This window comes from Mustela lutreola, chromosome 11, assembly GCF_030435805.1.
Source record: "Mustela lutreola isolate mMusLut2 chromosome 11, mMusLut2.pri, whole genome shotgun sequence".
NCBI classification, from domain to species: Eukaryota; Metazoa; Chordata; class Mammalia; order Carnivora; family Mustelidae; genus Mustela; species Mustela lutreola.
In genome coordinates this window covers 10,438,480-10,454,039 of record NC_081300.1, presented here as the reverse complement: position 1 = coordinate 10,454,039, position 15,560 = coordinate 10,438,480, and the positions used below count along the sequence as shown (strand labels likewise).

Here is a 15,560-nt window from a genome sequence, read left to right as displayed (position 1 = left end):
TATTCACTCTCTGCATGATGTCCTAGGATGGGGAACAAGGGCCATTTCATCCCTGGGCTGGCTACTGTGAACTCTGTTTCTGGCAGTTGCAGAGGACTGTGGATTAATGAGGACTGTGCTCAGTGCTAAGCACTGACAAAATTGAGCCTGAAAGTGAAAATATTCCCCAACGAGAAGAGGCATATTCCAACTGATGAAATACCCATTGGCAAAATATCACTTTAAAAAATCTGGTATCCCACCTTTCTCCATCTTCCACAAGTTACCAAAACGTGATTTTCTCATTATTCCTAAGCTAAATAACTACCTAACACTGTATTGAAGATTTGCCTAAAAGGCATATCCTTCATTATATGATGCCCACGCAATTAATCAGTATGGGACTTCATTATATCTTGCCATATTAGTAATGATTTTAATTTGGCCACTGGATGTCCACACACTCTTTCTTACACTTAGTTTTCTTGTGTGATTGCAGTCAAACCTGTAAAATATTTTCTTTAGGGAAATCTCCTTTTCTCTAAATGTTCTTGTGAAAATATACAATGTAGAAAAATAAAAGGAAAAAAAAATAAAGCAATACTTTGTTTCTAAATACTTTCTAAAGCAGTATTCTAATATCACTTCATTATCCCAGGAGGTAAACCCACATATATTTATCCATGCTTCTGGTTTCACTCCATAATTTAAAAACACCAGGAATTCCCTGAATACTTTAAATCTATTCATTTGGAGAGATACAGAAAACTGGTCTCACGGTTAACAAAGAACAAGTGAATAAAAACAAATTTCAAAATTCGTGTTAACATAATATTATTCGGCCATTAAGTGTGGTGCTCTAAAGTGATTTAATGATATAGAAATATGGCTGTAACACTTTGTTAGATGAAAGAAATACCTACAAAGAAAATTATCCCATTAATTTAGGGAAAAAAGTATGTTGACAAGTGCAGAAAAGAAGGCCAGAAAGACTCTGACCTCAAATGTAGATAGAAATTGTGTCTGCATTGAGAAATTATAAATGACTTAAAATTTTCCTCATGTGTATTACCTGTGTTAGTATTTAGTACATGTCTATACATGACTACATAAGAAAAGTTTATTTAGTGCCATCATGAAGATCAAGAGAGCACCACTGACTGCCTCTGAGGTTGTTTTCCCAAATTTGTTGAGATGAAATGCTCCCCAGGCAGCTTGGTGGAGTGAGGGGTCAAGGAAGAACTGAATACACAGTCTTGCCACCCACTGCTATAATACTTGACAAAGGTTAACCTCTGGGTACCTACTCATCTCATTTGGAAAATTAGTTTAACACTAGTGCCTATCCCATGGAGTTATCTTGATTAAATGAGTTAATATGCTTAGATACTGTCTGACAGACATTAAGTGTTTTTATAAGAGTTTTTAACTACACAAAAATAGCTACCTATAAGTACGTGGGAAAGAGCTAATGATTTATTTTTAAACTTTGAAATATTCAACTACTGTTATTTCTTCAAACAATATACACATATTAAAAAATACTTTATGAATGACTACTGCAAAAAGTGTAAGATATATGGTTCTTAATCTGTATGTTCTATATATATTTTCAAATGATTTTAATGTCATTTTTTATTCTAAGCATGACTATGTGACCATGACATATAAATATCATGATGCCTGAAATAATATGTGATATTGCATGGACATATATTGGCTAAAAATAATCTCAGTGTGATTCAGAGCAATTATGTTTTCAAAGAGGACTAATTATGACTTAAGGGATGAAAAATATTATAATCTATGCACTTATACAGTTTGTAACTGAATCTAATTATGAATTGTCTTTTCTATGACCTCTTCTTGGTTACATAAAGACAATTATTCCATCTGTGAAAACTTATAAAAATATAATGTATTCTGGAAGGCTTGTGGAAAGCTAAAACAAGGTTCAACTAAGTCAGCTTCTCATAGAGAAAAACAGATGGCAATTAATATAATGTCTCCATCTTTAGAAAACTGTGAGTGGCTTGGTCAAAATGATATATCAAAAGACTAATAATTTGCAATGGTCAGGACGTTCTAAAGCTTAGGGGAAAAAGGAAAACTCTCAAAATCATGGTTTCTAAAACACTGCCTAAAAATAATATAAAACATTTCTCTTCGTCAACTTATATTTTTAGGTCTTTGCTTAAATTCTAGTTAGTTCACATATAGTGTAGTACTGGTTTCAGGAGTAGAATTTAGAGATTCATCACTTTACAGTAACACCCAGTGCTTATCACCAGGGCCCTCCTTGATGTCCATCCCCAGTCTAGTCCATGCCTCACCCATCTCCCCTCCAGCAACCCTCAGTTTGTTCTTTTAAATAAGCACATCTAACTTCTGAACACATAGGCACCTTGAAGTGAGTGATGAACAGGCAAGGGCCCAACCCAATAGATCCAGAGAAGCAAAATTTCAATGTCTGGAATTGCAGATGTTTTCAAGCGCTGATAAAGATGCAAAATATTTAATTAAAAGCTAACATCATATTAAATGATTAAAATAAAACTGATTAAAGTAAAAAATATATAGCTCTATAAAATTAAATATAAAGGCAGACATGAAGGCAGGAATTAACATAACAGACAATACCGATTTCTCAAGATAGTTCAGCTGAAACAGTTCAACAACCTAACATTTCCCAGCATTAATATACTTACTTTTGTATTTAAGTAAATAGACAAGGTCTTAAATAGGTTTACACAAATATACAGTACATTTTTTTGGAATGGATATTGAACCTGTGTCTGTTATATTAAAAAAATTAGACTTGGAGCTATAGTATAAACCTCTCACAATCACCCATGCTACTGCTCAACCAGACATTATAAAGGGACTCAAGGGATAAAAGAGGAGTGTTAATACACATTTCAAAGCCTCCATTTTTTTTTCTTTCTATAAATATATAACTCCTTGAATTAAGAAAGAAAACAATTTCTTCTTTTTTTTTTTTTTAAAGATTTTATTTATTTATTTGACAGAGCACAAACAGGAAATGGCAGGCAGAGGAAGAGAAAGAAGCAGACTCCCGTTGAGCACAGAGCCGGACCCTGGAACCCTGGGGCTATGACCTGAGCTGAAAGCAGAGGCTTATTAATCCTCTTAGCCACCCAGGTGCCCCAGAAAACAATTTCTAAATACTTCCTCTGTAATAGTTTAATCACTCACAGTCCTAAGAGCTGTGTTTTACCATTTGTTTCACACTGATGTTTTATAAAATTTGCTTGCTTCACACATTTAGATCTTGGTATCAGAGATTCAAGGTGCCGATGTCTCCCAGCACTCAGACTAATGTGAAATAGTACGAGTAAGAGAATCAATAAATAACACAGAACCAGCACTGACTAAACATGATGGCCAACTGGATTTCAAGAGAGATGGTCTAGGGAATGTCAAAAGTGGGTTTAGAAATACTGAGGTAGCTACCTGTAAAACTTACAGGCAGAAATTCTAAGTGAGCACTTGGTGATTCTACACTCAGTTATGTCATTGTTATCATGATATCTTCCCTTTCACTCCATTGCTCTAAGAAAACATTACCTTTAATTCGTTAGGATTTCATAATCCATCCCTAACCTCTGGATGATTAGTACACTGAAGTGGCAGGGAAGAGACATCAGAGAGTAATAAAAATAACTAACATCTTTTAATCACTGTAGGAGACATACTATTGCTCATCAATATCATTCCTATAATTTGGCAGGATTATGTGATTAGTTTCCTAACTATCTGTAAGTAATTGATGGCTTTCACCTCAGAAATAGAGCAGTAAAAGGCTTTGTTTTTATCCCTCCCTTCTTTTGGCACTCCAATATTCTAGCTATGAGACAGCAGAACCTCAATCAAGCTTAGGGCACTGGTAACTGTATGGAACTCAATAGTGTACCCTCATGACTTTCATTAAATATTTGTGGTACGAGGTAAAGAAGTGGTAGCTGCTTGGCTAGATAGCCTAGCCCCCTAATACAATCCCCAACTATATTCCTGGAAACATAATATGTACTTCATGTTTTCTCTTGTTAATTTTCTTTGTAATTCTGTGAGATACTAATTATTAACCTCCATTTAAAAAGAAAAGAAAGAAGATCAAAGTGAGCTTATATAAACTAATGGGAAAAAAGGAGTCACAAAGGCCAGCTATAGATAATAACTGGAATAAAGTCTTGTCAGAGTAATAAAAGAGATAAAAATACCTAACCTGAAAGAATACAAGTTGAACAGGGTCAGGGTTGGAGAGAAATATGATGTGCCCAGGGACAAGTACATTTGCATATTAATTTCAAAAGCATTATTCCAAACAACAGTCCAAGATAATCAGCCATTTCCAAGTTAAGATATTAAGGTTCATTAAATAGGGTAGAAATCTCCATAGCCCATATAATTCAGCTATTCCTTCCTGTGTGTATGTCAAGGCTTGGTTTCTGTAATTCAACCCAGTCTTGATATTTCTAGGGTATCTGCTCCATAATTTTAGGTAATGAATGAATTATCTGGCCATTTGCTCACTAATTATTTATTTTTATTTTTAAAAGATTTTATTTATTTATTTCAGGAGGAGAGAGTGGGAGGAGGGGCAGAGGGAGAGGGAGAGAAAGCAGACTCCCTGTTGAGCACAGAGCTCACACGGGGCTTAATCTCACAACCCTGAGATCATGACCTGAGCTGAACTCAAGACTTGGATGCTTAACTGACTGGGCCACCTAGGCAACCCCCTCATGAATTTTAAAGCAAATACTTAAAATCTTTCACACAGAGTTTAATTTTTCCTTGTGATTTCAAATAATACCCTTTTTCAAATAATAACCCTTTGTTATATTTTAATGTTTACATTTTTAAAGATTAAAACATAGATATACCTAAATCTCCAACAGTACTAATAATTATATTTCTTCCTTCTCCTGCCCACTAACCCAACTGTTAAATCCTAACTTCCTAATAATTACCGGACTGATGGATTCAATTCAACTTATTTAGTTCGGGAAAACTGAGTTGAATTACTATCGTGGACACTTGTATGTTCAGTCCTGTAGATTTCTACTCCCAATTCAAATCCAGAGCCTATAACCACGTGTTTGAGTTGAGTGCCATAGAGGAAACTCTGAAAAGTCAAATGCACATGGGATGTGGTGGGTGACAGCCAAAGGCTCTCTTATCTCACAACACCAAGTAACAAGTAACTTAAAAGTTCATTACATGCAGGCATATATACACACATAAAATTCCAAAATTCCCACTTTTTTCCAAATTTTCACATGGAGAGGATTTTAGTGAGTATTTCTAGCTTTAAGGAGTTTTTGTTAAGATGTCTGGGTGACTCAGTCAGTTAAAGCTTCTGACTTTTGATTTTAGCTCAGGTTATTATCTTAGGGCCCTGAGAACCAGCTCCACGCTCAGCGGGGGAATATGTTTGAGGATTCTCTCCCTCCCTCTGCCCCTCTCCCACTCACATGTTCCCTCTTTCTTTCTCTCAAATAAATAAATCTTGAAAAAAAATAAATTTTTTGTTATAAATATGTGCTTATTTAAAATTGAGACTATGAATTGAGATTACCATATGGTTACTTTCTTTTCCTTTGGTCTGATAAGGTACAGAATAGAGAGAACAGATTCAATAATATTGAGACATGCTTGCATTCCTAATGTATGCACACCACTTTGTATGCAAAACAATACATAAAGTATAATCTATATTATATATTATCTATGATATATGTTGTTGGTATAAATGTTATATAGAATATAAATTCTAAGTTATACAATATAGACTATATAGCATATGGTGATTTCTAGCTAATATCATATGCAAAATTATTCTACTATTTCTTTCCTACATTGTCTTTTTTGGCATTAGGATATTATATCTATATAAATTGAGTTGAGGAATTGTCATAATTTGGATTACTGTATTATGTTTTATAAGAGTAGATTTAGCTTTAATTGATCCCAAGTATATTTTATTTTTATAATTAGTTGAATCTGATTCATTTTTAATTTTTATGACTAGAAGGAATCAAAGTTGCATTACACTCACCAACAAAAATTTTGTCTAAACAAATAGAAAGGGGAGCGTGGGTGGCTCAGTCTGTTGGGTGTCTGCCTTCAGCTCAGGTCATGATAGAGCCTTGTGTTGGGCTCCCTGTTCAGTGGGAGCCTGCTTCTCCCTCTACCCCTGCTTGTGCTCTTTCTCTCAAATAAATAAAATTTAAAAAACAAACAAACTTAGAAATCAAGCAGAAGGAAAACTTCATTTATGTCAAGGGTCATGCTGTGTGTGTGTGTGTGTGTGTGTGTGTGTGAATTCTATATGTGTTGAAGACTTAATTATAATTCACTTAGATATACCACTGATCCACCAATTAGAATATATAATATATATCACAAATTTCCTTTATTATCAGTTTAATCTTACACAGCTTTCAGATAATATAGAACCAGTAAGTAATGACTTTCGATGCTAAAAATAAGAATAAATAAATTTAGGAAAGTAAAAATTTCAAAGAATGATTATAAGGTGCATTTTAGAGATGTCTTTCTTTTTAACAACGTTTATTTATCGTAGAGAGAGTGTGAGTAGGGGAAGGGGCAAAGGACGAGGGGAAGGGAGAGAGTATCTCAAGCAGAGCCTGCATGGAGCACAGAGCCTGCATGGAGCACAAAGCCTGCATGGAGCACAGAGCCTGCATGGAGCTCAGTCCCATGATTCTGAGATCATGAGCTCAGCCAAAAATCAAGAATCAGATGCTTAAATGACTGAGTCACCCAAGCACCCCACTTTTGGAGATTTCTTGATCTGGGAAATAAATCATGGAACTTTGTCAAAATCACCAGTTACCATCTATGTAAAGAGTGAGAACTTCCACAATCATAGCAAAGTGAAGCATTTTTTGCTTCCACATTCTACAATCCAGAAACATTATTTGGATAAATATGAAAGCCTATCAGTTAATTATTCTCATAACATAAGTGGTATCTGACAAATTAAATTTATATATCACCATAGAAACAAGAAAAGAAAAAATATTTTTCTTCCTCACAACAATGCATCCTATGGTCCCAAGAACTTATTTCAGAATTATTTATTTGGTCTTCAATTTCCATTATGCATATATTATTTTGTATTTTTTCACTCATTGAAAATCTTTCTACCTACTGCTTACTACAGTAAATAAAGACACAGTTGCACTCTATTTGACATTTTTTTTTGCTGATATTGTATTAGTAGCTACATAATACCTAGTCAAATATATCATCTAAATGTTCCCTTCTCCAATTATCAATTGCTTTCAGTACATATTCTTTATAACTATAATAGCTATAAATGTATTCTACCATCAAAAGCAATACTTAGTAAGCACCACTGCCAAATGGTGTGGAAAATATAATTTTGTATTGAAAAAGGCATAATACAAACATGACTTTTTAAAGACCTAAATCTAAGTGAATAGAAAAAAAAAATTAAAGTCATACACTCTATTTGTGTGTGTGTATGTGTGTGTGTGTGTGTGTGTTTGTGTGTAGAATCAATGCAAAACTTAAAACATTTATAACAGTATCATAGAACCACATAGTACCTGATTCATATGAACTGGTTAAAATATTAAAGCGTTTTAGTTGCCATGTGAAAACACTTTGACAATTGCAGTAATTATTATTTTAAAGCATGAACAAACATGACAAAACTATTATTTTATGCTGGAGATGGTTACATTTTTCTACTTTAAAATTTTCATTATGCATGAAGAGAATTCCTTTTTCTTTACATAAGTGTAAAGTAATCAATAACTTGGTTGATTCAGTCCCTCAATTTCTAGGAAATGACTTACTCACCTTATTCACATTAGAATTAACCACAAAGCTAAATAAAATGTAGATTCCATATTCCAAAGATTCTGATTCACCATTTAGGAGATTTTAACAAGCTCCAAGATGATTATAAGGCAAATTGTCCAAGGATACCACCACCACCACAACCATTACGTCTAACATATATTGGTGGCTTACGTCATGACTATTACTATACAAAGAGTATGCCATTCTTTAAGTGATTTCCCTTACAACAGTTATATGGTATATGTCCATTATTATTGATATTTCATAAATGCAGACAGTGAGCACACAGAAGTTAACTAGATTTGCTTAGCTATGTAATAATTTGTCAGGCTGGAATTAAATCCAAGCAGATTACTTCCTTCAGAGCTGGTTCCCTTAACCTTGAGGGAAACCATTTTCCAGGATATGGATGCCATTTTGGAAAAGAAAAAAGAAATATATGGGTAAATAATGGCCAGGGTTTATTTCTAGGACAGTGGTTTCCAAATTTTCATATTTATTCTCCTATGAAAAAACTGCTTAGGGTAAACTCCAATATTATAATACGTATTTATATACTAATCATTTACTTCTACAACTTTTACCACCATAAAGACATTTCATAAAAACATACTCAAAATTGAAATATAAGAGTATGAGGTAAAACATCAATATAAATAGATTTTTAAAATATTTTGCCACAGCTCAGCTGATGGTCTTGGGCACACTCTACATTACCTTTAGGAGACCACATGGGAGTCACTTGTCTGGAGATTGCTCTGCAAAGTGGAGGAGCACAACATGGCCATTTTGAATATTTCAAGTCCGTATCTCCCACCTTATCCTGCTTTTCTCTCTCTTCAAGAGAACAATTTGCATGGGTTCTCAGACTTTTACTCTATGTCCTGATTATGCAATAGTAACTTTCTGGTTGCCAAATTATACCACAATAGATGGTTCTTTCAAGTAATACAAACTGAAAATAGGAATTAAGTCAAATGAACTATATAATTTCTATCTCATTCTTTTTCTTAATTATAGTACTTAGTTAAATATTCATTTAATATTAATATTAAATTAGTATTGACCACTCAGGAGAATCTGTATAAAATGTAAAGATTTATGTCTCTATATTAATACAGCTGCATGACACTAGTCTAAGTACTTAAACACTCAGATTGAGTTTCTCCAACTGCAAAATGAGATAGCATACGTAACTTCTAGGTATGCTGTGATAAGTCACAAAAAAATAACAAGCTGGACCTGAAGCATATCAAATGTTCAATAAAGGTAGTTATTATCATATCACAAAAACATGGCATTTATTTAAATATTTCTAATCAGATTTCTTCGGAAAATTCTAATTAATCTCTTCCTAAAGTGCAGAAGAGAGCCACTACTATGTCCCCATTGCGACAAGAATAAAAGAATAATAATAAAAGAAGTGACTGTAAATACACACACTAAATCATTCAGGTAAGAGCTCTGTCCAATTCAAGGCAATTGGGAATGGGAAATATTTCCTAAATATTATAAATAACTTCAGGTTAATACACGGAAGGCTAATGTGTACAGTTTCTATTATATGAAATGTCAGGATCTGGTAGGAGAAAGGAGTAGAATTGTGTATAAGTAGTCACGGGACCTAAGACACTTTAGAGATAGCAGAGGAATAAACCATTACTATATAGGTCTGTTGTCACATCTTAATATAGGAAAGTTGATTTCCATCAACTTGTAAGTTGAAGTCTCTCTCTCTCTCTCTCTCTCTCTCTCCCTACCTGTCTATCAATTTCCTTTAATAGAGAAATATATATCCTCAAGAGAAAAACTGTAATATTTGAGGATCTCTAAATCAATCACCTTGGTCATTGCCATAAAAATATCTAATGAATTCTGACAGTATTCAGTCTCCATTCCCCACTCATACAAAAAGACTTCCCAAACAATTTTTATGTTCCTTATTCTTATATATACATGAGGTTCCTTTTAGGGAAAGATGCCAGTTGAAAGAAAAAGTCCAAAACAAATAGAAAACATAAAAATATAACTGAAAAGAAGCAACAACAAATGGCAGGAGTGGTAGACAACAACAACAACAACAGAAAGGAAGAAACCCAAAATCTCCTTAGATAAATAAAGGACTTCCTCAATGAAAGAAGTATAGTGTGTTTAGAGAACAGGAACTGTAATTCCTGGCTATTTTTTAAAGGTATGTATAGGAGGAAATTTTGAAAGGTAAATTTGAAGAAAAATCTTGATCAAAGCAGAAAAACAAAGCATGGGTATAGAAAATAAGATTAAAAGATTATTAGGGTATTAATTCAAAAGGCACAACATAAAAAAAATAAATCTCAGAGAAATGGAATAAATGTCCATTCACTCTCTCCATATTTTTCTCATCCAATCTACACAAAAATGCAATCTGGCTTGTCCCCCCACCAATACTACAATGCAACCAATCCATCCAGGTCAAGAGGGGGATTTCTTTAACAAAATTCAATAATTTTTTTTTCTTTATTTTTTGAAATTAACCTTATAGTGGCATAGCACATTGTTGCTTTCATCATAATTGCAGTTCCCTTTTTAAGAATTCTCTCTCTTTTGGCTTGCAAAGCTCTACACACTTTCAAGCTTCTCCTTCACCTCAAAATCTCTATTTCATTTTATTGTTCTCTTCCTTAAATACTAAAGATCCATTCTTCAGAAATGCTTTACTCATTCTATATGTGCAATAATGTCTGCAGATTTTATGGCTTCAATTATTGTCTATATACCAAAGCACTACTAAGGATTCTCAGAGGTCCATATTTATCTCTTTTGTTATCTATAGATCTATTTTCCAAGATGCATTTCAAAGTCTCACGGCCCACAGAGAAACCCTTATCTCTTATTGCTCATTCCTCTTCATCACTTTCTCTCATTGAATGGATACAGGACCCATTCAAAAACTGTAACTTGAATAAGGAACCCCCCTTCAGTGTTTACATTACCTTCCATACATATTCAAACTTCATTTATGGTCAAGTCTACATCTTAAATCTCTCAACTATATGCACTTACTTCTTCCTTTTTTAATTAATATATATTATTTGCCCGAGGGGCACTTACTTCTTATAATCTCAAAGCTCTTAATCTATGACTTCTTGTCATGAGCTGTTTCTCATACCAGCAAAATAAACTGAAATGATATGTTTAAATTAGAAAATATTTTTCCGGAGTGTTAAAGATTTTACACCATTTTATCTACTGAATTCATGTCTGAAAGTCTACCCTAAAGAAATAAATCAGAATTTAGAAAATGTGGTGTAAAACACTGTTTACCAGTGTACTATCTATTGCATAAAAATATAAAACTAATTTTTGAAGACAGTTAATTTTTGACATATATACTCAAATGTTTAAAGAGATTGGACAGGATTATGACAATTATAGTTGTATAGTAGAAAGATTTAATAGTTGACAACACTCATGGTATCAGGAAAGTAAAGTTCCATAGTGAATTGTATTTAATTAGAAAAATCAATGTTAACAAATGAACATGAAAATAGGTATCTTTCTTAACTTGTCACCAAAAGAGGTCACACCAACATCATTGGTAATTTACCTATCACCAAAACTAACATGCACCCTTAGTGCCCAGATTTGGTTTCTCATACCATTTGTCAATTAAAAGAAAAACAAACAAAAAATGGTACATCTTGGTGAATAACTAAAGAGAAGTTTTAGGAAGGACTGAAGCAGAAAAGAATGGACTGAAGAGTGATCAGAGTCTAGAACTGAAGAATCTAAGAATAGATGAGTCATTCAAAGTAGATGCTAATAGAAAAAAAGCAGAGATCTCTTCACTGGGGAGTATGGATTTAAGAAAGAATGTTTTAAGATAAAAATTGCAGTTTGGGAATTCTGTTTGTAGGTCAATTAAATGGGCAAGAACAAGCAAAGATGTTACAAGGAAAAAATAAACCAAGCACCAAAGTAACCACTCTGCAAATTCTGTTTATTATGAATAATAACAACATATAAGTAAATAGCAATAATATAATCATTTTCCTTACACTTCCCCATGACTTGAGAGTTAAAAAATAAATTCAAGAAATTCTAAATTTTAATCTCTCAAATTATTCGACGTGTCAAAATGATACTGAAATCAATTTCAAAACTGAAAAAATGAATTGATAAGGAGTTTAATTTAGTATTTCAGTAGCCATTCACAAAAATTTTAGAGTAAAATGATAATAAATTTTGGATCCTAATATGGAATGTCTACCTCAAAGGAGAAGTTTTTAAAAATAATAAAGCATATAAATAAAAAATTCCATCTTTGTGCAGTGGCAGTATCATAGCCAATGAGGTTTATCTGAGGTGCGATTATTGCTAATTGAAAAAATTCCATATCATTTATGTTTTTGTTTTCTGAATGCAGGTTAAAATAACTTAGTGACTAGCCCACATTATTTTTGACTAGTCCACATTTTTAAAGTACAACTTGTTGAATTTATTTAGAGTATGTGATCATGAAAATATATTTTGAAGACAAAACTTGAAACCAGATGAATTAGCTTAGCAGAGTGTTTACTACAACTATTTTACATTCTGGGGTTATCATCTCATGATTGTATGCTATTAGCTATGTACAGAGAATGACCAAGGAATGTATTTTAGTAAACATAATACTGGAAACACCTCACAAGGAAGACTTTTTTAAATCTCTTTAACATGAATGGCATGCTTACAGAATAAGTAAACTCCTACTCCAAAATTCCCAAAATAAGCACTTTGGGTACATCACATTAATTCTTTTTTTTTTTCTTTCTCTTTTTAAAATTTTATTTACTTATTTAACAGAGAGAGAGAGAGAAATCACAAGTAGGCAGAGAAGCAGGCAGAGAGAGAGGGGAAAACAGGCTCCATGCTGAGCAGAGAGCCCGATGCCGGGCTCAATCCCAGGACCCTGAGATCATGACCTGAGCTGAAGACAGAGGCTTAACCCACTCAGCCACCCAGGCGCCCCACATCACATTAATTCTAAATAGAATGTATATAGGAAAAATGAAAAGAGATACATTTGTAAATCTATAAGACAGTAAAAGTGTACCTCCAAGAGATGGGATGGGTTAAACATACATATAAATTTCAGGAAGGGAAACCATCATGAATATAATTAATTTGAGGAACAAATGGATTTAAAAAGCAAGATGAAATAGGTTCTTTAAGGTTTTGATTCCTTTGTAATTGATGCCAGAGAAGATAAAGATGTTCCTTTCAGTGCTTAAACGTAAAAGCATTCAGTATAGTTTGATGAATGAGTGAATTGTTTGAAAAGATGTCTTTTTTTTCCTCTTAGAGCTTACATTATGTGGACTATGAGCCACTCCATTTAACAATGTGTAGAAATAGTTAATATGTTCTGTGAAGAGATGATGTTCTTATATAAAATAATCCATGTTATTTCTTTAATCCAGCAAGCCTAGCATCATTTTGTTTCTTAATATGTAGAAAGCAGCTAATTAACAATTTACTAAAATTTGGATACTTAACTTACATATATACAGTGTTAAAAGTGTATTTCCTATTCCTGTTTCCCTACAATGCAAGTGTTCAATTATAATACAGTGTCACATAATCTCATAAAAATTATACTTACGATTTAAGAACTGTGTGTTTTAAACATTTGTTTAATATACACACACAATGACAACACTGCTTCGTATCTTTAAAACAGTTTAAATTTAAATTTCTTAGAAGTAACTTTATATATGTCATCCTCTATATAAAATGGCATGCAACACAAGGAACAACAGGTTTTGGCAAGGATGTGGAGTAAGGGGAACCCTCTTGCATTGTTGTGGGAATGTAAACTGGTGCAGCCACTCTGGAGAATGGAATGGAGGTTCCTCAGAAAATGAAAAATAGAACTACACTACAATCTGTCAATTGCCCTAATAGATATTTACCCAAAGAATACAAAAATACTAATTCAGATTATCTGCAATAACCAAACTATGGAAATAGCCTGTGTCCATTTATTGGATGGATAAAGAAGAGTCACACACACTGAAAGATCACTGAGTTTTAATGCAATAATGGGGATGGAGCTAGAGAATATTATGCTAAGCAAAATAAGTTAGAGAAAGACAGGTAACATTTGATTTCACTCATATGTGGTTTTGTTAGGAAACAAAACAAACCAGCAAAGGGGGAAAAAAGAGAGAGAGGCAAAACAAGGAACAGATTCTCAACTATAAAGAACAAACTAATGGTTACCAAACTAATGGTTACCAAAGGCGAGATGGGTGTGGAAATGGGTTAAACAGGTGATGGGGGTTAAGGAGTGCACTTGTTTGATGAGCACAGGATGATGTATGGATGTGTAATAAATTACTGTATTACTGTATTATACACTTGAAACTAATATAACACTGTGTGTTAACTAAGTGGGATTAAAATAGAAACTTAAAAAAATTTAAAAAATATGAGGCATGGGAAATTATACAATGGCATAGAACTTTAATAATTTATGTGGTCTTGATATTAGCAAGTGAAAAGATATATTTATATACACATGAAAAATATATATGTGTGTGTATGTATGTATACATATATATTATATATATAATATATATATTTATATATATATATAAAATCTGAAATCTGTCCATAGACAAAAACAGGCACATGTATATGTGTGTGCATGCAAATATACATACGCATTTTTATAGTCTTTATGACAGTCATTTTTAATGGCTATATATGATTTTATTGTGATAGAGAGCATATTATGTTACTCAATTCATCATTTATAATCCCGTTGTCGTAGATATTCTTCATTATCTACTTTTAGATTATTTAAGTATGATGAAGTCCCAGGAAAGAGACTTACTGGGTCAAAAATTCAGCTGCAACTTTGGTTGTTTGTTAGCTTCAGGAGTAAGAGCATGTAGTGATTCATCACTCACATACAACACCCAGCGCTCATCACAAGTGCCCTCCTTAATGCCCAACACCCATTTATCCCATCCCTGTCCACGACCCTCCAAGAACTTTTGGATTTTTCCCTATTAGTGAAGGTTCTTTTATGGCTTGCCTCTCTCCCTTTCTCTCCCCCACCTCTTCCTCTACATTCATCTCTTTTGCTTCTTAAATCCCAAGGTGAGTGAAATCATAGGGTATCAGTCTTCATCTGACCGAAGTCAGCACTTTAGCACAAAACACTCTATATCCACTCAGGTCATCTTAAATAGCAGGACTGCATTGTTTTTGATGGCTGAGTAATATTCCATTGTCACATATGCCCATTTATTATTGACTAATAATTTGGGGTCAAATCCTGGTATGTCTATAGAATTGGTATATTTTACAAATGTTGGATAAAAGAAAGAAAATAACCAAAGAAAAACCAATGTCTTATCCAGACACAAAGACAAAAGCCTTATTTAGAAGGAAGAGAATTATATCCATCTGAAAAGTGATGTTATGGCCCCCCCCCTTTTTTTTCACCTAATACTATAGGGAAATTTTGTTTTACACTCTCTCTCTGTCAAATAAATAAATAAAATATTCATAAAGAACAATATTTAAAGGGTACATGTTAAGAGCATGAGTGTCAAAAAATTCAATGTCAGTTTATATTTAGTTATACATTATCATCTATCTAATTATATGTATCTCGATTATGACAAATTCCTGAAAGATGGGTCAGATTTTTAAAGAATGCTTGGGAA

General features: G+C 33.1%; 1 protein-coding gene and 1 pseudogene across 1 annotated transcript in view; one reads left to right on the top strand and one right to left on the bottom strand.

Moving 5' to 3' along the window:
- Positions 1–15,560, bottom strand: part of CDH19 (cadherin 19) — a 96,418-nt gene that overhangs the window by 78,937 nt on the left and 1,921 nt on the right. The gene's annotated exons all lie outside the window — the stretch shown is intronic.
- On the top strand, positions 12,157–12,322 carry LOC131811929 (U4 spliceosomal RNA; annotated as a pseudogene).